Raw genomic sequence first — 21,967 nt, 5'->3', positions numbered from 1 at the left:
GTTTTCTCTTTTTCTTTTTCCTGACATTTTATAAACTGTAGCTTATAATATACTGTAGCTGCAGCCATACCTCTAAACCTAAAAAGTTTTGAGAGTTTCAATGATGGTTTGGATATGACACAAGACGGCTCTCCACCCTCATATAAATATAGATCTGGGTTAAGTTACTGAGTGCCGGCCCGTTTTGGCATTAAAACAGAAAAAAAAATGTAAAGAGAGTGAAAATCAACACAAAACTGCAGCTAAAAAATGTTTTATTGCTTAAAAAACCTTTAGCAATTGAATACAAGCGCTGCATAAAGGTGCTGCATGTCACAACATCTCCCTCTGCTCAGCTTATCTGCACATGCAAATGATACCACATATAGGAAGATATAAACATAGAAAAACACGCTGTGAAAGTAATGTAAGATTTAAAAAAAAAAAAAGACAAAAAGTCTTCCAGAAGAAAAAGACAAAAATGACATGGCAGGCAAACAAACAGGAAAAAACAGAATGAAAGCAACAATTGAAGGATTTACACTAAACTGAAACACACTTCCATTAATCGTTTCATTCAGCAGACTGTATGTGAAACGCCAAACGTCCATCTCGTCCTGTGATTGGCTGCCTGTCAGTGAGTCTGTGAATCGGCTGAAGGTTCATGTCAGTTAATGGCATAATCACTGCAACTTAAGTGGTCAAGTGGCCTGTTAGCGTGTGTGTGCGTGTGTGTGTGTGTGTGTGTGTGTGTGTGTGTGTGTGTGTGTGTGTGTGTGTGCGCGTGTGCGGGAACAAATTCCCATCCTGCTTCACTTGCCTAAATTCCCTCCGTCGTGTTACTGACTGCGGATAAAAACAATCTTCATCTAATATTGTTTCATGAAATCAAGTAATGTAAATTACGACGGGGTGTCGGTATGTAGTCTGTAATTACAAATCACCCCCCCCCCCTTTACTCCTCCTCCGCCTCTTCATTTCGGAGCGTTCCTGGTTCTTGTGTTCAGGCGCCGGCCTGCTCTGCCTCCTCCACCTCCAGCTCTCTGCTCGGCTCGGCTCTGCGGCTGCTTCCAGCTTGTCCTGTTTGAAAGACGACTGCTGCACCCTACAGTTTAAAAACCGTCTCTCACTGTGCCTGCTCAGCCTCCCAACGCTGCTCACCCTCTGTTCTTTACACTAAAATCTGTCCAGTGTTGATTTTTTTTTTCTTTAAATACCAGACATAAAGGAGGTTCCTCTGGCACCGTATCAGGACAGCAACAGAAAAACCTAACTTTGATTCAATTTGCAGCGTTTTTAGTGAACTTAGAGTTCTTTTAAACACGGGTGAATGAATTGAGAGTGTCACTGTAATTATGTAGCTTTAATGTGCTTCCCATTCTTAAGTAATTTCCTTAGTCCGGTTTCACTGGAGAGTTTGAGTGTCCTGTGATGGTCTGAACGAAATATCAAGGCTTTTCTGCCTTAATGAGGAGGAGAACCTGGGGCAAACATCCGAGATTTGGAATATTTTGGCCAGAACATGAAATCATCAAATATATATATATAATATATACAATTTACACGACATATGGAATAATATTGGCATCATTATCGGCAGCTCCGAAGCTCGTTTTGCTCAAAATCGAATACAGATTTTGTGTTTTGTCCTCCATTAAAGATTCTGGAATACGCTCTAGTGTCAAATATCTATGAGTTAGCTAATTATCACATTCATACCAAAACCCATTTTCAAAAATAAACCAAAATAATGTTCAGCCACGCGGTCTCACAAACATGTACGCACAGCCGTAAATGTACGGCTCCGTAGAGACGTGCATAACATTGTGCCATAATCCAAAAATTGTAAGGAAATCGGCATCCACAAATACATGTTCAGACAATTTCACATCCCAAAATCTAACAGTCAACCACACTAAAAAAAATCAGCAGCCGTAAAAAAAATGCTTGCGCCTTCAAAAATGCATATGTAGATAATTGCAGTGAAATATTTTAATTTAATATGTTTAATATGTGTAATACCTGGTCTGGTCTCAGGCTTTTTTCACATCATGATTTATTTCCCGGTGTCCTTTCTCTTTGCTCTGCCCATTTTTAATATGAGAACTTTCAGTTAATGCTCTGCTTTGATTTCTTATTTTGGAGAGATTTTATTTAAATGTGTCGTAAGCTCGTATCGTAAAGTCAGATTTTTACAATTTCCTTTTGCTTTCAAAGCATTCGAGCAAGACAAAATAAAACCAGAGAGGGAAATAATTTCCTCTGTCATCATCCTCGTCATCTCTTTTCCTGTCAGAGTTGTTCTCAGTTCAAAGATGGATGGCCTGTATTTTTTAGAGGTTGATCTAAACCATCGATTAAATATTATTTTAATATAATTGGGTGCTAAATTATTTGTCTTAAATGCTGAGTTGCAGTAAAATTGGACAATTTTGCGCGTGAAATTAACAATAGACGCCTACTGATAATCAGGTTTCTGGGGCATCAACAGTTATCTTTAAAATATTTCCACATTCGTTCAAAAATATTGTTTTGTCTTCTTACTTTTTAATACCACCCAGTACTAATTAGAGGCTCGTCTGGGTCTAATTTGAGTTCATATGATGAATGAATCCTGCCGGAATCGGGGTCACAACGTGTGACCTTTTCAAAAACCAAAATGTTCCCAGTTTTTGCCTTTTCTTTTTTTTTCTTTTTTTTAAAATCCGGTGTGAGCGTTGAAATCGAAGCGCGAGAAGCCTGAACGCTTGTTTATATCTTAACACTGATTGTTGGAAGTGGGTGGAACTCAACTCAAAAACCCATACTGGTCAATCCGTACAGTCTGCATCTCCTCCCAACAGTGGCAGCATCAACAAGAGGCTTTGGCTTGTAAATCCCACTTGATTTAGTGGAACCCCCACTACACACACACACACACACACACACACACACACACTCTCTCTCTTTCTGACAGCCAAGTCTGCTCTGGACAGTATTTCCGAAGCTCAAATTGTACTGTTAGACTATCAAAATGTAAATACTGCAGCAGAGAAAACGGCGTGAATTACACCGAGGTCCTTCACTGGATTATTTGAAGATTTTTGTGAGGGGAGCTGTGACCTTAATAATGATAACCTGTGTAATATTTTCTAAGTCTTCTCCACCTTTTCGCGCAAACTTAGACTGGATTTAATGTTTTGTTTTGTGTGGGTTTTTTTTGTTGTTTTTTTTAAAGTTGTAGATTTTAGGGGTCGGGTCAAAGCGATTTATAAATCCTGATTAAGTAAATAAAATAAATACTGAAGTGAAACAGGGACTTTGTTATGACTTATCAAAGTAGAAGTTTACCTTACCGTTTTACATTTCGGCAATCTTTCATGTTTTAGGATTCTTAATAATCAATAATCAATGTCTTTTTTTTTTCCGAGGGAATCTCAAATATTCACTTTTTTCATCTTATATTTCTTCTCCAAAATCAAGATATTAGTATATTCCTGCCAGTCAAGCCTCTCTGCTTATACATCTATGCACATCTTACCACTAAAATATTTCAAATATATATATATATTTATATATATATATATGCAATTATAATAAGCAATGATATTAAATATCTTAATGTTTTCAATCTGCTCAATCTCTACAATCAGTCTGTTTACAACATGTATAAATACAATATTCTAATCACATCATTTTCATATAATATTAATAAACCAGTGACACTAATATACACACACATAATCACATTATATCACCATTAACATATGTCTGTAAAATGTGCACTCATTTACATACATACACGTATGTCTTAACATCGTGTTAGTAATATAAGCATACAGTGCAATACAATGCTGACATTTCAGTGATTCCTCCATTCAATTCTCAGCTGTGTGTCAATCTTTAAAACACTGATTCTAAAAGAAACAGCCGTCTAAGCGAACTGAAAACACCTCAGTCTTAATGTTACCACCAAAAGGGAGCTGGAGAGTTTAGCAACTTACCCGGAGTCCAGTTAGCACCAGAACTGAAACTCGGACCACAAAATAGGCAGGAAGACGGAGCCAGAATGGAAACTTGCCACAACTACTGCTGATTCAGAAAACAGACAGCTCAGAGACACAATTCATTATTTCTCTTTTACTTTTGTTTCAGTTCTGGTCAAAATATTAGCTGTAGCAAATCGCTGGGGAAGAGGCGATTTAAAGTCTTAGAGGGAAATCTGACAGCACAAAATTGGCAGTAATTTAAAAAAGCATAATAATATAATGTAATGATAATATAATATAGCTGCATGAAATCAGAGTTATCAGAGTCAATACAGTTACAAAGTTATACAGAGTGAATTCTAAATTCAGGCATTCAGGGCAACCACATTCAAATATCAACCGCAGATATTCATTTCTGTAGCACATGTAGAGCTTTTCAGTCAGTCATGGCCCCATAGTTATTGCTGTTGTAGCTATTATATATATATGTATGTATATATATATATATATATATATATATATGTATCACTTTGTTGTCTAAACTTGCAGTATAACCATAGTTTGTGAGCAGCCCTGTAGGTCAGAGCCAAATAAATTAGAGGCTCCACTTTAGGAATCTTTGGAAATGCAGCAACCAGTGTATATCTATGTATATATCTGGCTCTCACATCTTGTTATCATTAAGTCGGGGTTTTTGCTGAGTGAATGCACATTACAGATAGTTGCTGATGACTTTCAGGGTGAACTTTTTGGTCCCTGCGCATTCCTGTTGTGGTTGTTAGAGCATGTGGTGTCATTAGAAACCACATTGGATGTCATTTTAAGGGCCGTCAGGGGGTCCGCAGGTGTGTTTTGTCACTGCTTTACACGCCGCAGAGGACTTACGTGGTTCAGTGATGTCGCGTCTGATGAAGGAAAAAAAAAAAAATTGACCCAAAAAACCAGGCTCTTTTACATAAAGCTACAACATAAGACCAAACTGTCCAAGCTATAGAGCAATAAACATGGACTTTAGATAGACTTTTGATGATTAAAATAGATAATATCATAGATACGGGCTGAAACAGACTGAAGGGGGTCAGGCCTAGCATTCTACTTTTAGGTTGAGGTCTATGTAGGTCTCAAAAATGACCCCAAATGCGCCCTTATTTTGTGACAAGAGACTTAATTCAAGCAATGATCCTTAATTTGTCTCCGTTTTGTGTCTCAAATTGTTTCCTGAGATTACCTGTCACTTGTGTCAGTGGATGAGGTTTTGGATAAAAGCCCTGAGCTCACAAGAATATCTGATTGGGCTCAAGTTTGAATTGAATCCAGCTTTAGTGTCTGAGCTCTACTGCGCAAACCAAATCTACTTGAGGGAAGAAGGGAAGGGGGGTAAAAGTTGAAGAACCAAGATGGAGACTTGACTTATCTTTGGCCGCCTTAAGTGAAGCCGTTTGGAGATAGATGGAGTAAACAGAAAACAGCAATTGTCGTCTCGCTCTGCCTCCCTCTCCGTAATCTGATTGGGCACGTTCCCCCGAATTGAGGGCAACGCCAAAACAAAAGATCACCAATCAGATAGAAGGGGCTCCCACTGAAGTTCTTGGCATGGTATGAATGCTTTGCCCTCTCATGTGCGCTAGTATCTAGCAGCGAGATTCCCTGTGTCGCTTTTATGTGTTAATCGTCACCGCTCAGTGAGACTATTGTGCTGTCTGCATTGCCGGGGGAGGAAACCGCAAAAAAAAAGAGGAGTTTATGTGGGGAATGAATGCGAGCTGTGCAGACTGCCAGCACCGTTTCACACGAGCAGAGAATCGCCTCATCCCCCCGTTGACGAAGGTCCAAGAGTGCAATGTGGTGCTCTACCACCACAGACATCTCTAATTGGTGGGAAAGAAAATGGAGAGCAAATGAAGAGTTCATTTATATACTCAGAGTGGAGGGACAATTGTCACCTGAAGTTCTCCAAACATCTCTGAGATATAGAAGAGCCAGGTGTTAAAGGCTCTGGAACCACTGACCGAATTTACCTGTGATCAGACTGACGGTGCCCTAAGTCGGTTTTACAGTAGGGGGGCATTTGAGGGTGAGGTCGGGGTTGAAGTGGAAACACGATCCCTTAACTTTATACGTTAAGGCCCAGGTAAAGTCTTTAAGCCCCCCGGGGCCTTTGGGAGCATCTTGGGATTGAATGATTCATTTAATAAGCCCGATGAAATGGTTCCGGTCACGGAACAAGCAGACACAAAGTCATACACTGTGAAAACGAATTTTAAGCAAAAAGGTTCCCATTTAAATTGATGATTTAAGGGGAAAATCTTAGGTCACAAAGTTGAAGGTAAATTTAAGGTGTGAACACTGACACCTGTCGTGTTCCAGATTAATAGATTAGATTAATACTCCTCAATTCCACCCTTCAGCAGATTTAGAGTCAGACAACATTTCTCCAGGAAAAAGTGCCACGTTCAAGTTTTAGTTTTGGGTCTTTTTGTCACTTTTATCAAACTGTGCATATTTAAGGGGAAATTTGAGGGTGAAATGAGGGTCAAAGAGGGACGAGAATACCTTAACTCTATACATTAAAACTTTCTGAGCCCCTTCAACCTCACAGATGTTTTGGTAGTTCTATCGTTAGAAATTCATGCCGTGTAATATTGAAAAATAGTAGAGCTCCGTTTTTAAATTTCAGCCCATATTCAAGGCTTTCCAAACACAACCATCATGTCAGAAAAACATGGGTAAAAGTGTATAAAAGTATATAGATGCCACCACGAGTTTAAAAGAAGAAAAGCTGGCTCCTCAATTCCCCATAATGCACGTTAACAGCATCAGCTGCACAGTGCCAGTTTGTCACACAGGGGGATAAACTCTTCCAGAGCGACAGAGGACAGTTTCCAGAGGTCCTTATGTGTGAAATTGGTGGAATGCCCCTTCAATTTTTCTTCAATTAACTTTAGACTTCTCTCTGGGAAAGTATCACCTATGATATTATGACATATTAACACATACGCATCGTACGGCACAGTTTTCTGAATTTCACTGCTTGACATTAGTAACATACATATACAAGACCACACTTACGTTCATATGTCTCTCCTGAGTAACTCCCCTTAATTTGTTTTATTCCTCTTTTAATTGATTTTATTTTACTACAAATACTAAGTGTACTATGTACAGCGAGCATCCTAGACATAGTAATTTCCTTCAGGATGCATAAAGTTCTGTCCTATCTATTCTGTATCTGCACGTAATCCATGCTTCATTACTTTAAGTGAAGGACTGTGTAACCAGTAACCAGGACATTTTGTTAAAGCTGCGTCATTACTTCAAATGAAAACTTAAGGTGAAAGACAATTTGCACTTCATTTTCTACACTTTTCTCCAAAATTCCATCTGATGCATTTGGTTTTTTTGTTTTTGTTTTTTTTTGATTTTTGATTTTTTGGGGGGGTTTTTTTTGGAAATTTGATGTGTAAGTTTGAACAGTGCTCTGTTGCACTATATGAGATTTCAGTGATGTAATTACTGAAGAGTCAGAGGTTGAAGAGGTTAAGGGGAATTTATTGTGTGAAGTTAAGTGATTTTGCTCCATGGCTTCTTAATAAAGAACAAATACACAGAAAAGCTGCTCAGCTGCAGCTCTGCTCTGAATGCTAATATCTCAGCAGTATCTGTGTGTGTGTGTGTGTGTGTGTGTGTGTGTGTGTGTGTGTGTGTGTGTGTGTGTGTGTGTGTGTGTGTGTGTGTGTGTGTGTGGGTGTGTAAAGCAGATGCCATTATGCTGATCTCAGTCCACATCCATCCATCTACGAACCAAATCTTCCCGAGGGCCACCGGGACAAGCCGTCCTCATTGCAGCCTTTTCCTTCCGCAGGTCAAACGGTATCCAAACTGTTTCATCTCGTCTCGCAGGTCGACCGCCGCCTGACGAAGAACATCTGCCTGCCAAAAATTCACAAGCTGCCGCAGAAACGACATCAACAGTCGGTTTGTTTCTGCTGCCACACAGCTTCGTCGACAGTGTTGAATATTGACGCATCTGTTGTGCTGTTGAATTAGCTGCGTTTCAACAAGTTTCCACGTGATCTCAAGGGATTAAAACGACAACATGAGATTCAAGTTCTGACCCAGATGCAAATCGATGGCTGCAAATGTGTTTATATGTATATATATAAACATTGTTTGCATATTTCGTGTCATGTTTACATTTGTTTTCTTTTGGCAAAAAACAATTTCAGAAAATTGGTAATTACAACAAAATGAAAATGAAAATTAAGTAAAAATATAGAATGACATGTAAATTTAAAATAACCTACAAATAAAAACATAGGTATAATTACAAAATTACACAAATAAAAAGTAATATGACAAGTAAAACATCATTATGAAAAAATGTAGGATAAAATATGAGAAATTTACAAAAAATATAGAAAAAATTAAGTATATATTAAAAATAAAAAAATTAATTATAGAATATGGTGTATATGTAGAAAGTATATTAAAAAGTACAAATATTTTTAAAATAAAAGATTAATAGAAAAATAAGATAAAATATGTAAATGTAAGACTAATAAAGTTACAAATAAAATACAGATTGTTGAAAACTACATAAATTATTTAAATTTGTAAGAAAAATCATTTTTAAAGATTTTAAAACATTTCTGAAGCATTTTGTTCCACTTTTTTTTCCGTATTATCCCAACTTTTGACAGAAATGCAGTACAGGAGCATTTTAACCCTGATAAACCTAATATTCATCTGATTTTCGAAGAACACCATGATGTTTTGGAAATTAGCTCTAAAAGTGCATTTGCAGCAGCAGAAAAAGAGCCAAGTAAAGAGGGAGCGTGGAAAGGTTCGAGGATTGTGTGGACTGTGTGGAAAGTACATCGCGTTACGACCCAAACTGTCGGTGATCTCATTTGGAGAAGCGAGCGTGCAGAAGGTTTAAAAGTTGCATCCACCGAGCAGAAATGCAGTGGAAGCGTTCGACTTCCCTGGAAAAGTACAGTCAATATTGTGTGAAGCTTTAATGGTCAAACATATGCATATTTTCTGCTCGAGTCCTCCGGCTTTGATAAAACTCAAATACATTCTGTATCATCTATCAAACACAGGGAGGGGAAGGGGGAGACGGCGGGGGGTTGAAGAGGGGAAGCTGGAGAACAGAAGTTAGGTTTCGCCACAGCACCGAGCAGTTATTTTATTGACGTGGGAAGACACAGGAACCGAGCTGCTTTCACTCTTGCATGTCGAGTCCTTCTGTTGGCGCGTGAATCCTAAACAATTTCAGATTTTGAGAAATACGGGGGCAGCTGGCGTTCCCACAGCCGTGCCGGAATTAGCCGTTTACGCGCTGCAACCCTATCTGCTCTGCACCTGGGCAGCTAGCAGGCAGGCGTGCACCTTTGACTCGGGCACATAGGCCAACGCTGCACTCTGTGAGTGTGTGTGTGTGTGTGTGTGTGTGTGTGTGTGTGTGTGTTAGAGAGAGTGTGTGAGAGAGAGAGGGACAGAATATACAGTGAGTGAGGAACCTGAAATCACAGAAGATTTGACAAGAATAATCGAGGATTCAAGGATTATTATTCGTCACTGGATGTAGAGATAAGTGCAAGTCACAAGACCGTGCAAAACAAATCTGCAAAAACAAAAACAAAATGTGCAAAATAAGCCCAACAAAAAGAGAATATACAGTTAAACATTGGAGGAACTTTTTTCTACCTCCCACAAAATAGAGAGATGAACAGAAGGATTAAAGTTTAAAAACAACTATGTTAAACTCATTTTATGACCTGACCAAGGGCCCGAGTTACTTACTTTTTCCAGAGCTTTCAACCACATCTCACCGTCTTCACAAGCAGATGATGTTTGCTTTGGTGTGACCTAAAGAGTTTTCAATTTGCAAAATTTGCACGATCATTTGTTTAATTGTTTGTTTTTTTTCTTTTTTGAACACTTGAAAGCTGGTTAAAAGCAGCAAAACCACAAATTCAAGTCATTTTCTTAAAAACTGTGCAAAACAGAAACTTACTGTTGCAGAATTCGGATACAGATAAGGGCTGCTGCACTCTCCTAGTTGGGTTTGTTTTTTTTTAATTTGTTTTTACTGGTCACTCCACAAAGTCCACAATGGCTTTCTACCGTCTGGTTCCGGATCCTTCCAACCAGTCTCTGGGTTTTCCAGATTTAATAAATTTCACGAACAAAAGCAAAACAAAATTGTGTAATTTAGCTGCTCTCGAATGGAAACACGAGGCATATTTGTCAAAATGACCAGGATGGGGGGTGTACGACCTCCATTCCTGTCATTGTAAACATACGGTATCCTATAAGCAGCTGGTAAAACTTCAACAACATGTAGAAAAGACAGTAGTTGCAGTAGTTACTGTAGTGATTGTGGAAAGGGTTCCCTAAAAGTTAGCAGTGTCACGATTAATGTGTTTCAAATTAAGAAAATAAATACAGAAATGCAACCTGTTATTCCCTGGTATTTACCTAAAGGCTACACTCGCTAAAACAAGTGTCTAATTAACATTTATCTTACAATTAATGTCACAATTTATGAACCTGAACCAAAGAGAAGTACTGTATTTGAAAAAAGTTTTTATTCTCATCTATTTTTTTTTATGTAGATTAAAGAAAATGAATAAAAAATACTGCACATCTTGAGTAACTACTCATTTTAGAGCCACGCAGTGTTATCATGGAGGATCCTCCCAGACTGCTGCTGCACTGGAAGTCTATAAAACCTGCAGTGAATGAATGTTTAATTAGCAGGACTTCATTAGTTTGGGTTTTAGTGGCGAGGTTTTTGTGTCGTAAATGCCATTTCAGAGGCTTTTCCGACCTGCCAAAACCAAACTCTGCAGTGAAATCTGAATTCATTATCGGCGACTTCATCCCGAAGAAAAGAATCTGTATTGGACCTTTGTGGAGCCCGTATCGGTGGGCCGACGGCGTGACAGCCAGGCGTGGTAAACAGCGGTGAGGAGGGAACATGTTGTCGCTCGTGTTGAACATCTGACCTGGCTGGAACCTGCGGCGAGCGGCACAGCTGAACAGGAGGCCGTCTGGATGGGAGAGGAAGGGGGGAGGGAGGTGGAGAGGGGGGAGGAGGAGGGAGGGAGGGAGGCTTGGCTGTACATGCTTGGCTACTTGCCCCGGTCCCATTGACCAGACAGCTGAACTAGCGAGGGACGGAGGAAGGGAGGGAGGGAGAGAGAGGGAAGGAGAAACGCAGGAGATGGATGGAGCTTCTGTTTTTTTACACATTACACAGTAATAATAATCTGTACAGTAATGATTTAACCTCCACCTTTGTTGATCTGCGCTGAGCTGTGTGTGCATCTGCTTCCCTAAAGTTCACCTACCAACCCGGGAACTGTGTGGTTTGTCCTCCGTGGAGCGAAATCAATCTGGATGCTTTTCTGCTTTTTTATTTTTTTTTTAAACAATTTGCCTGGACGGAGTTTGACGCCCCTTGTGTCTAAGGGGTGTAAAGATGAACCGATACGTATCGGAAACACTGATTCAAGAGCCAGACATTTGGCTACGTGGATACACAACCACAGAGTCAAATCCAAATTCGAACATGACATTCAAGCAATGTTCAATCTCTCTCCCTGCTTCTTGCCAGTGAATGAAGCGCAGGACCTTGATAGGAGAGACCAGGGTTCACACTACATGTCCCGCGCGTGGTTAGGGGTTTAGGCAGCAAAAGCACTTCGGTTAAAGTTAGGGAAAGTTCTTAGCTTCAGTTAAATGTTAATCGAGATCAAGCTCTTTCTCTAACCATAACCAAGTGATGCCGATGGCTAAACTCAACCAGAAAATGGAATAATGCTGTAGTTGCAGTGGGCGGCTACTGTATCACTGATGCGTGGTTCAGTATCAACATTCTGTGACTTGACAGATTCTCTAACATTTCCTCAATATGTTAACAGCAAACAGAAACCGGGTGGTGTTTCCGTCAAAAAACGTATTTACTGTTGCAAGTGAGGTGTATGTAAGTGTCATTTCTAGGAGACAGGGTTGTTTATTACCCCAAGGAGGTTATGTTTTCACCCGTGTCTGTCGTTCGGTTGGTTGGTTGGTTGGTTGGTTGGTTGGTTGGTTGGTTTGTCAGCAGGATTAGGCAAAAAGTACTGAACCGATTTGCATGGAACTTGGTGGAACCCACTAAATGGTGCGGCAGGTCCAGATCAACTACGATGAATTTGAATTTTTTTTTTGTTCTCTGAAGTCTGGTGCATGTTGTTTGACATTGGCCTCGGCGCAGGTCTGAGCTCTGAGTGCCGTTCCAGTTCCAACCTGTATCCACTCTTTCACTGCCCGTGTTCTTTCCGTGGCGTTTCTGATTCAGCATTGTGTGCGTGTTGTGTCTTTCCTCGTCTGCGACTGTCAGTGTGTCCGCATGTGACTGCTTCTGCTGGGTCCCGGCGGGGTGCTGGGGGGTGGCCCCGCCCACCTGGGGCCCGGTTCCAGCCAATCAGGTGCTAATGTGCGAGAACAGGAGAGGGCTGCGCTGACAGATGGCGGGCTGACCTGGAAAACCTGCCCCCTTTTCAGGGTTCAGCAGTCCGCAGATGACAGGTATTATTTCATAACCCAAAGACTGGAGAGGGGTTGGTGGTGACACACACACAAACACGCACACTTTTGCTGTCAGTCTGAATCATTAACTAGTTTCTGGTGATTTCCTGCTGAGTTTTGTTGGCATTTAGTTGTGTATTTGTTTTTGTTTTTTTTTTAGAAAACTTTGTTTTTGGATTACATTTTGGTCTTCTAGGTCTAAAAATCTCATTATGATACGATTTTACATACACTTTTAATGTTTTTTAATCCAGTTATTCCCTAGTGAGAGGGGGAAAAACATATTTATATATATATATATATATATATTTTTTTTTTTTTTTTTTCGACTACATGTTTTGGAGTCATGTAAAAGAACCTACTCATATCAACTGAAGCATGTTTTCTGATTTTAAAAAAAATCAGACATGCACAGTCTCACAAACACACAAACACATAGTCTGGCACATGCATTCACACACAAACTCTGAAATATTGTACTACATCGAATTTAAGACCTTAGATAGTATTCAGATCGCCCAAATAATGTCATTAGAGTTCTTATACATTGTTTTTTTTAAGCGTAGTGTATCATGTACCTGCTTTACACACAGTTTAACTCTCATTTTCTTCAATTATTCACGTCCTGTTTACCATATTTATTGTTTGGTCCTAAATTCTCAAATTCAATTACAGGCATCAAAAATCTTTAAAAAAGTCTGTTATTTGGTTTAATGGGGATGCAGATTCCCTGAATTCAAGCACAGCAAACAAACAAACACACACACACAGCGCACACAGATTACGCACTATACTAGCTCACAGCACACATAATTTCACACTTAGCCATCGACACACACACACACACACACACACACACACACGCACATTTATCTGAGGTTCCAACCAGCCATGTAACTGTGATGTCAGGGCAAATCTGTCTGGCAGAAAGTGCTTTTTGATGAAGTCATTCATAAATTTTAATACAACATGTCAGCTAACATGATGTATAGACTGGCTGCTCATTCATATTTCAAACAGTCTGCCGCTGAGAAAACAGCAGGGTTGTACCTTGCTCTACCTTAAAGTGCTGTGTGGTCACGGCTGTCAGCTCCTGAACCAGAGCTCAGACTCGGTTAAACTCTGTTATACTTCTGATTTTTTTTTAGGTACAGGGATTTTTATCACAAACCTGCCGTCAACCGTGCCCGGCTGCACCGAGGGGGAACATGGGGGGGAAAAAAACAGAGCTCGCTGAAATATAACCTCCAATAAATCAAGAGAGATCTGTACCTATTGTTATGTAAAATACCTTTTAAGGTACAAGTCATTTATTTGTACTTAAAAATGCCATAATTGTAAGAGCAAGGAAGTCTTTTAAATCATAACTCACTCAGTGGAGCCTAATGCTTCCTTCTACATTTTAGCTAGTATTCTAATTGGTTGTGTTAGCATCATGATAGATGTGTTAGCAGCAAGCAGTAAATTACACAGATCCGGCCACTCTGTGTAATTTCTACATGTTAGCTCCAGTGTGAAACAACAAGATACTAAATGCTGGCTGACGCAAATGATTAGCAAGCTAATGAGCTACTTAAGCTAAACACAATACACAAAGTGTTTGCCAGGTGTAGCATTTCAGTCTGCTCTGCTCAGTTCTGTCGTTTTTAAAATGTGGAGATACACATTGTGGAAATGTTTTTGGGAAATGCAGCAGTCCAGGATTTTAAAAAACAGTACATTGAGTTATTTTCATGCTAATATGACCAAACCCAACTCCTGAAAAGTGAGTAATATGTGCTGATGCTCAAGAGGAGTTGAATTTAACTTTTAACTTTGGGAGGTAAACTAACGTTGGATGTTGACATTCCAGTGAGTTGAAGGGTAAGACTGGAGTTTTCCATGTTTTTCTTACTGTCAAGAAATCCCATGAAAAGGCCAAAATCACCAATAAGCTGGTTCATCTCTCAGTACAGTTCTACTTCTCTACCCTGTGTGTGGCACTTTGCCCCAAGCACATTCATTCCTACCGAAGACGTAAATCTTTGAAAACGGGTCCAAAATAGTTTTGTTTGTTTTTTTTGACTAAAAGCTTGACATATTCTAAGCCAGCTGGACGCTGTAGTTTGTAGCAAATGTAACTCAAACAGGAGCAAAAAGAGCATTTGTTGGGGACTATTTTCAGTGGTGGATTATTACATTATTACATTATTACATTTTGGGTGCTCATTTCCCGGCAGCGGGATGGTGCACGTGGGATTGAGTCAAACCAGCGGCCATGGTCACGATAATGAGGGAACCCGACACCCAGCGCAACAGTGTACCTCACTGATGTGTTTTAAAGTTTTCAACCACAGCGATGTAGAGCCACATTTTCAATTCCTATAGATGAAAGATCTCAAACAAACAAGTGAGTGTTTAAAAAAAAAAAAAGCGTCGAGGGTAAAAAGGAGAAATGGGAGCAAGACAAAAAATATTCACCGTGCGATCCTGCTCCTGACAGCTGAGCATCATATCGAATTCCCCTCCACATAACTCCGACTGATGCTCGCCCTGCTGAGTCGAAGGTGGCCGATATCTGATTTTCCCAACCTAAGACTCTCGCCTTGTATGAAAATTAGACACATTACCGGTCCATTAATTGATCTGGCCGCTGCTTTGAAATGTGGGCCTCCCTGAGAATCAGGAATTAGGGCTCACTCCAGGGCCAATTAGGTGAGTCTTCGCCGCGCCTCCGACGTCTCCTCCGACGCATTTCAATCAGTCTGGACCGTCCGCAGGTGAAATGCCAGACGGAGTCGCCAGTCGCCGTCGTGAATGCTAAAGGCAGGTAATGCTATTCACGTCCGGATCCTGCCACGCGCATCCAGCGATGGGCGCAGGGGCTCATAGTCTCTCACTTGCTGGTTTTACCTTTCGTGATCCTGCGGCTGCTTCCCAACGTCATTGACTGATCTGAAACAGGCTCCTCACTCAGTATGTGATACCAGTGTTTACCTTCCCTTTTCATCTCTGCCAATAATAGAGGCAGCACGTCTATGGGCAGCAAAGAAGCAAAGAGATGGGGGGGTAATTATCCCTCTGGGAGGATCCGCTCTCTCCCTCATTTTAGAGATTTTTAAGGCGTTATACACAACGACTGACAAGCTAAAGCTTTGAAAAGAGTTATGTGAGATTTTATTGTTTCCTGTGGGGGAATTCCTCAACTTGTATCTGACCTCTGACCTCCCTGTCGGAGGCCAGGGGCAGCAGATCACTGTCGGGCTCAATTTCTCATCTGTTCAAATTCGTTCTGTTTAGAAAGGTTTCATATACTTGAGACCACTCTAGCACTGTGAAGATCATGCATCTCAATCCAAGCTGTCTGCCGCTGAAGGTAGGGCGATATCAGTCATTACCTCTTCGACCCCACTGAGAATGGTCAATTAAATCAAACTCACGGCTGTGGCTAATTCTTGGCTTCGTAGTTTGAATCCTAGCTCCCTGTATCCACGTGGCAGAGTGTTCTTGAACAAAGCACTATGCAATATATTGCTCCCCAAATATGTCACTCTGGATAAAAGCGTCTGCCGAATCAGTGCAACGTGTCATCCTTCTTTGTAGCCCAACTGATTTTTCTAGTTAAGTTCCCAGTGTTTCCAGAGACACCATATATATGTCAGGCTGAATTTTGGGAATTGTACAAAGAAATGAGTCATGGGTTTGAAAATTTCACTTCGTGTAAACATCGTGTATGTTCCAGGACGAGCAGGAACAACACTGTGAAGAAGGGGAAGGAATCACAAGAAGATGATTTTAACCATCTTAAAGTTACCTGAGGGGCAATGATCGCAATCAGAATCAACTTTATCGACCAAGCATGTTTAATTAATTTGACTCCGGTTTCCACTATTACTGTTGCAGACATATGGCTACACAACCAAAGTCAATATTAAACCGTATATACGGGTCAAATCGTTACTTTGGACCACGTAGTGCAATAAATTTTTTGGGAGTGTAAATAATGCTGAAATAAAAGGGAAAAACTGGACGTTTTCCACTGTGTGAAGACAACCGATTCGTTTCAGATTTGTTTCCAAAAGACTGATCTAATTTTCAGGTCAGTTTCAGGACGTTGCAAGAATGATGAGGTAATATCATGAAAAAAAAAACAGTTCACCTTACTCGTAAATATTGCTGCAGTTATAATAAAACTTTTGAAAATAAAAATAAGACCCACAAAAAGAACTATAAACCTAAAGTAAGTATAAAGAGCAGCATCTTTCTGACAACAAAATAAAAAATACTCAAATAATTCTTGAATTACATATATTAAAATGATCATTTTTAAAATTCACTCCCTAATATTGTCGTAACAGTCCAATTCCAGCTCACTTTTAAATGTTTTAATCTAAACTGTGAACAGTGTCGAGTTACAAAACTCAAATCATCGGTGAGCCAAGACAAATTTGGGTTGCTCGTGGTCGCTACAACAAAATTAGGGTGTAAAGCTAAAGTGGGAAAAATAACATTTCAAACGGAACCAATTTGGCACAAAAGTGTTTGTAAAATACATATGTTTGTATGGAAAATGAGCTTTTATTGTGCCTATATCAATACTAATTATGACTCCCCGTCTGTCATATTTCAGCCACATAATCCCTGGGAGCTGACTGGCTGACCATGTGCTGTGTTCAGATGTGTCCTGCCACTCTAAACCCTGTTGTAATCCCGCGTTCAGACAGCGTGAGCCTTAATTGAAATAATCCCTGCCGACGAGCGGGGCGGTGCTGCACAAACCTGCAGCCCGAGCCAGTTTCATGATGGGTCCAGTTTAACCCACTGTGTGACTCTGACCTTTCCCTCGCTGCTCGCTGGGACCATCTGAACCGGTCCCAGTAAGGACATCTGGTCAGATACTGGGGAGGTCGTTTGATCCGCCTGGCTGGTCCCAGAGGCCTTTCAGACCCTCTTAGACTTACAGTACAACGCTGGGTACTGCTGGAGGGGCACATGACAGCAGCACAGTTAAATATCAGTGAAGGAAAGAGGGAAAATTGTCTGTACTAGTATTGAATTTGCAAATATCATTTAGGTAGATTATGACTAAATAATTGTGCTTCCCCTACATTTTAAATATACAGTACAGTCCCTACTTCAGAAGCGTCAAAAATAAATACAGATTGATCTTCCTATCACAGGTTCATACAAACACTCACACGACAGAGTCATTAATGTTTTGACACTGAGCCATGTTATAGATTCGAGTTGGGATTCGAGTCCAGATGACTAAATAAACCCGCCTCCATAGGCGCCAGATATATATTTTCGCTCATGATAATTTAACAAAAATGTTAACATAGTTTTCATCTCTTATCTTTTATGTGATATTTGCAAATGTACACTTGATTTTTGTGCAATATATGTACCAACCGGGCTTGTAAATTGCATCCATGCAGAGAGGAAATACCACCTAGCCTGTGAATTTTTGTTAATTTTTGAAGAATGAATCTGTTATATTTTCAAGAAATTGTTGACTGTTTTAAGCAAAATATGCAAAAGACCCAAACCTGCTTTCAAACATATAGAAATTTTATCCAGTGGCGAAAAATGAGTGGACTTAAAGCACAATTAACATAAAATGGATGAGGATGGATGCTTTTCCCATGTGTGATGTCCTGGACGGTACTGAATATAGTACAGTATATACATAAATGAAATCCCTCGAGTTTCATTCAGGCATAGGAGAGCCGTGAAACAATAGCAATAAAGGCAATGGCATGGAAAACTCCATTAGAATATAACGTTTCATAATAACAGAATTTAATACCCTGCTTGTAATAGGGTTAAATGAAACTTTGAGACAAGAAGCCAGAACCGAAACTGTCTTAAAAACCTCCACTGACTCTGAAGGTCTTAAAGACAGAATCTTAAGATAATAAACTGTGGGACAACACAAGCGTAAACCAAGTAAGACCTACACATTGTCTGTTTTTAAGATTTTAAACATACGCACTGTGTTTAAACAGCACTGTTTATAATGCATCACCTCTGAATTATTATCCACATTGTGTTCTTCACTAATGAATGTGTTTCTCACTCTGTATTTAGTTATTCTGCGTCTGAATGGGTCTGTCTCTGCCTCTTTTTCCTGCCACTGTATCTAAAACAGTGCATTAACATCTGCAGCCCATTTAGTGCTGCTGACACCAGGCTAATAACAGTGTGTGTGTGTGTGTGTGTGTGTGTGTGTGTGTGTGTGTGTGTGTGTGTGTGTGTGTGTGTGTTAGTGTTAGTGCGTAGCTTAAGCACCAGCCAACAAGCACAGCTGAAAGGTGTCACCAAGGCTCCTACGCCTCCTCTAACAGTTACTGATTCAGGGGGCGCTTGTTTTTCTTTTTCTTTCTTTATCTGTTTTTTCGTGCGGCCTCAAGCTGCCGCCTTTAAAGGAACTTTCAACACAAACGCTTACGCGCTCAACATCCAGTTACCAGTCTGGTTCAGTGGCTGTGGCTGTAACTAATAAGTTTATTAGAAGTAATCAGACGCCTCAGAAGGTCGACATCGCCGACACCTCGGGGACTAGTGAAATAGGGAGTGATAGGGCTGATTGGTGTCTGCAGATGGAAAGGAGGGGTGGGTGTTAAAAACAAAAATAAAACACATGTAACGCAGTGTCCCCACCCCTCGCTTATTCTTCCACTCTCTTTCTCCTGCATTGTTATCTGTCCATTTGAAGTTATTGATCTTTTACAAATATTTTTCAAGGTATCTTAATTACTCGCAAAAGAAGCTTCGCCTTGGCCGACGGACAACACAAATAAGTTAATTTGCATTTCTGTGTTGTGAGTGTTTTGGCAGGCGTCGCACCGGTCCAGATTGTAACCCCTATTTCTGCCTCCAAAAACCTGCCTTGGAGGAGCGTCCACGGAGGGATTAGGGATTTAGTGGGGAAGGTAAGTGTGACTACAAGCTTTGGCTCGCCATCTGCTCCCCAGCAGAGTTGAGGCCAACCTGTGCAGCCTGCAGCAAAGACCTGGGCACTGTGCTAACTCTGGCTCGAGCCAACCTGGCGCCCGCGGCCCCAATCACCAACAGTCTGCTGATTAGTTGTAAGAAGCACTCCATATGTAGCAAAGTTTTTTTTCCCTCCTCTCTTTCTGTCTGTCTCCTTCCCTTCCTTCCTCTCCTCCTCATATATTATCTCGCTGCATTAAAAAAATAAGGACGTATGGCTTTTTTTTTTTTTTTTTTTTTGCAAATGGCAAATCGCCTTTGGTTGTCTGGCAGGGTGAAAACGAGCCTGTTCTCCTTCTCTCTCTCTCCCTCTCACCTCTGACAGAATACCAAGCCAGGGAAGGAAAAGAAGATGAAGAAGAAGAAATCCTGGCTGTCCTCCTCTCTTCTCCTTTCCTCGCTTGCTCTCTTTTGCCTGGCAGCGCTGGGAGACAGATGACAAGGGTTTGTGGCCGTCTGATAACCCCTGGGTGGGTATTTTCTAATTTATTTAACGGCAGCTTATTAAAGAAAAAACAAGATGATGAAGAAGAAGAAGAAGAAGAAGAGGAGGAGGAGGAAGAAGAATAAATAAGGCAGGCGGAAGGCAGGTCTCTCGGCCCAGCGGCCAGGGGAGTCAACTCAGCCAAGGAAGAACCAACGAAGAAGAAGAAGAGGATGCACCAACTCCCCTGGTAGAGATACCCAAGAAGATCAAACGACACTGGAGGAAGAAAAGAAGAAAAGAAGGGAAAAAACACAAGAAATATAATGCTCATTATTAAATTGCAACCATTCCTGTTGCCAGGAACCTATTTCTCAGTATTAATTATTCATATTTTATTTCAGTAATCCAATACTCAGGTGAGAGCAGCAGCTTGTGATAGAACATGTAATTTCGAAGCTTAATGGCAGCAGGGCGGTCTGAGCGAGGGATTAGAAGAAGAGTATAAATCACTAATGGCTGCATGAATGTATGGTGGCTTGAATCCGTCTTGCTTTGTGTTTACTTGTGTTTTATTGCGCTATGTTGCTCCAAGGGAAACACTTGGTGATGACCTTTTTCCCGAACTTGAGAAACACAACTGCGAGGACGGGGGGGGGGGTTAAAAAAAAAATCACTTTCCAGGCGGAATAAGATGTGTAATTTCCTGATTTGTCCAAACAAAGAGTTCATCAGCATCTTTCTCTCTTTCTCTGGCTGACAACAAATACACAAACGTAGAGAGCGGGGAAGGCCTGACATATCTGCAAAAGCACAAATGGCCTGATTCATACAAATTATGTTTTTCAAACAGGATAGCACCATCACTTACTTGTTATCCGATTAGCTGGATTCTCGTCCCTCCCCGTTTTCTCCACCCTGCATGAAATTCATCTCATCTTCACCCCAACACCTCGATTTGTCTGCTCGCTGAAACACTTCATGATAATAACAATTTATGGACTTGCAGGAATTTGGGGAAGATTATAAACATACAGCCTTTTTGTCAGATAACTGTAAAGCCCGAGGCCGTGCCTTTTTTTATTTTATGCTCCCGCATAAATGTCTCTGTCATCCCCATCCCCATCGCTCTTAGGCAGGCTGACAGTGCAGGAGGCATTCGCTCCTTCTCACCCATCCATATTCGTTGCTGTGGACATGGGTAAAAAGGGGAAAAACAGGAACACGTGTCTGCTTTTGCATGCTGTAATATTATTTGTTTTATAACGACAACAACGTGTCAAAATTGCACAACCGATTCACTTCCCATCATAAATCTGCTTTATTTCTGCTTTGATTCATTTCCATCGCTGCCAGTAGAAAAAAGGGCACAAAACCATACAAAAACCAAAGTGTGAAAATGAAAATTCACCATTTTACGGGGTTTATTGGGGGTTTATTATCCGTCTTCGCCTGTATCAAGTCTTTGTGCTAAGCTAAGCTAACTGGCTGCGGGCTAGAGCCTTATATTCACTGTATAGATGTGTGAGTGGCATCAATCTTCTCATCTAACTCTCCTTCAAAAAGAAAACAAGCATATTTCCCAAAATGTCAAACCGTAACTACAGAAGCGGTACGGAGAAAATGTTTTATCCCTACACCATCAACATCTTAAATAGGCAAAAGCAAAGACACCAAGGGGTCAGAGGTCATCATTGAGTCGAGGAGGTCAAGAAAATGGGTACGGAATGTGTTAAAATGTAGCATTTCCGGAGACTGATTTTCCTTGAAGGCAAGGCTTTTAATCCTCATTTAACTAGGCAAACTGGCTACAAACAACTCCGCCCACAGGGAGTAGTAACATCTGTGAATGTAAACATATTGTAAATGTACCGTTGTATCTACAGTGAGCTTTAAATTGCGCATGTGTTAAGGCAATTTTTGACATCCCACTTTCTTTTGGAGAGGGGGCGGGAAAGGTGCTGGGCAGCATTTAGCCTCCCAAGAAAGAAAAAAAAAGGCAATTAGGTCATAGAATATGCACACATCTTGCATGCTC

The sequence above is a fragment of the Xiphias gladius genome, chromosome 13, assembly GCF_016859285.1.
Source record: "Xiphias gladius isolate SHS-SW01 ecotype Sanya breed wild chromosome 13, ASM1685928v1, whole genome shotgun sequence".
NCBI classification, from domain to species: domain Eukaryota; kingdom Metazoa; phylum Chordata; class Actinopteri; order Istiophoriformes; family Xiphiidae; genus Xiphias; species Xiphias gladius.
Note: the sequence above shows the minus strand (reverse complement) of the source record.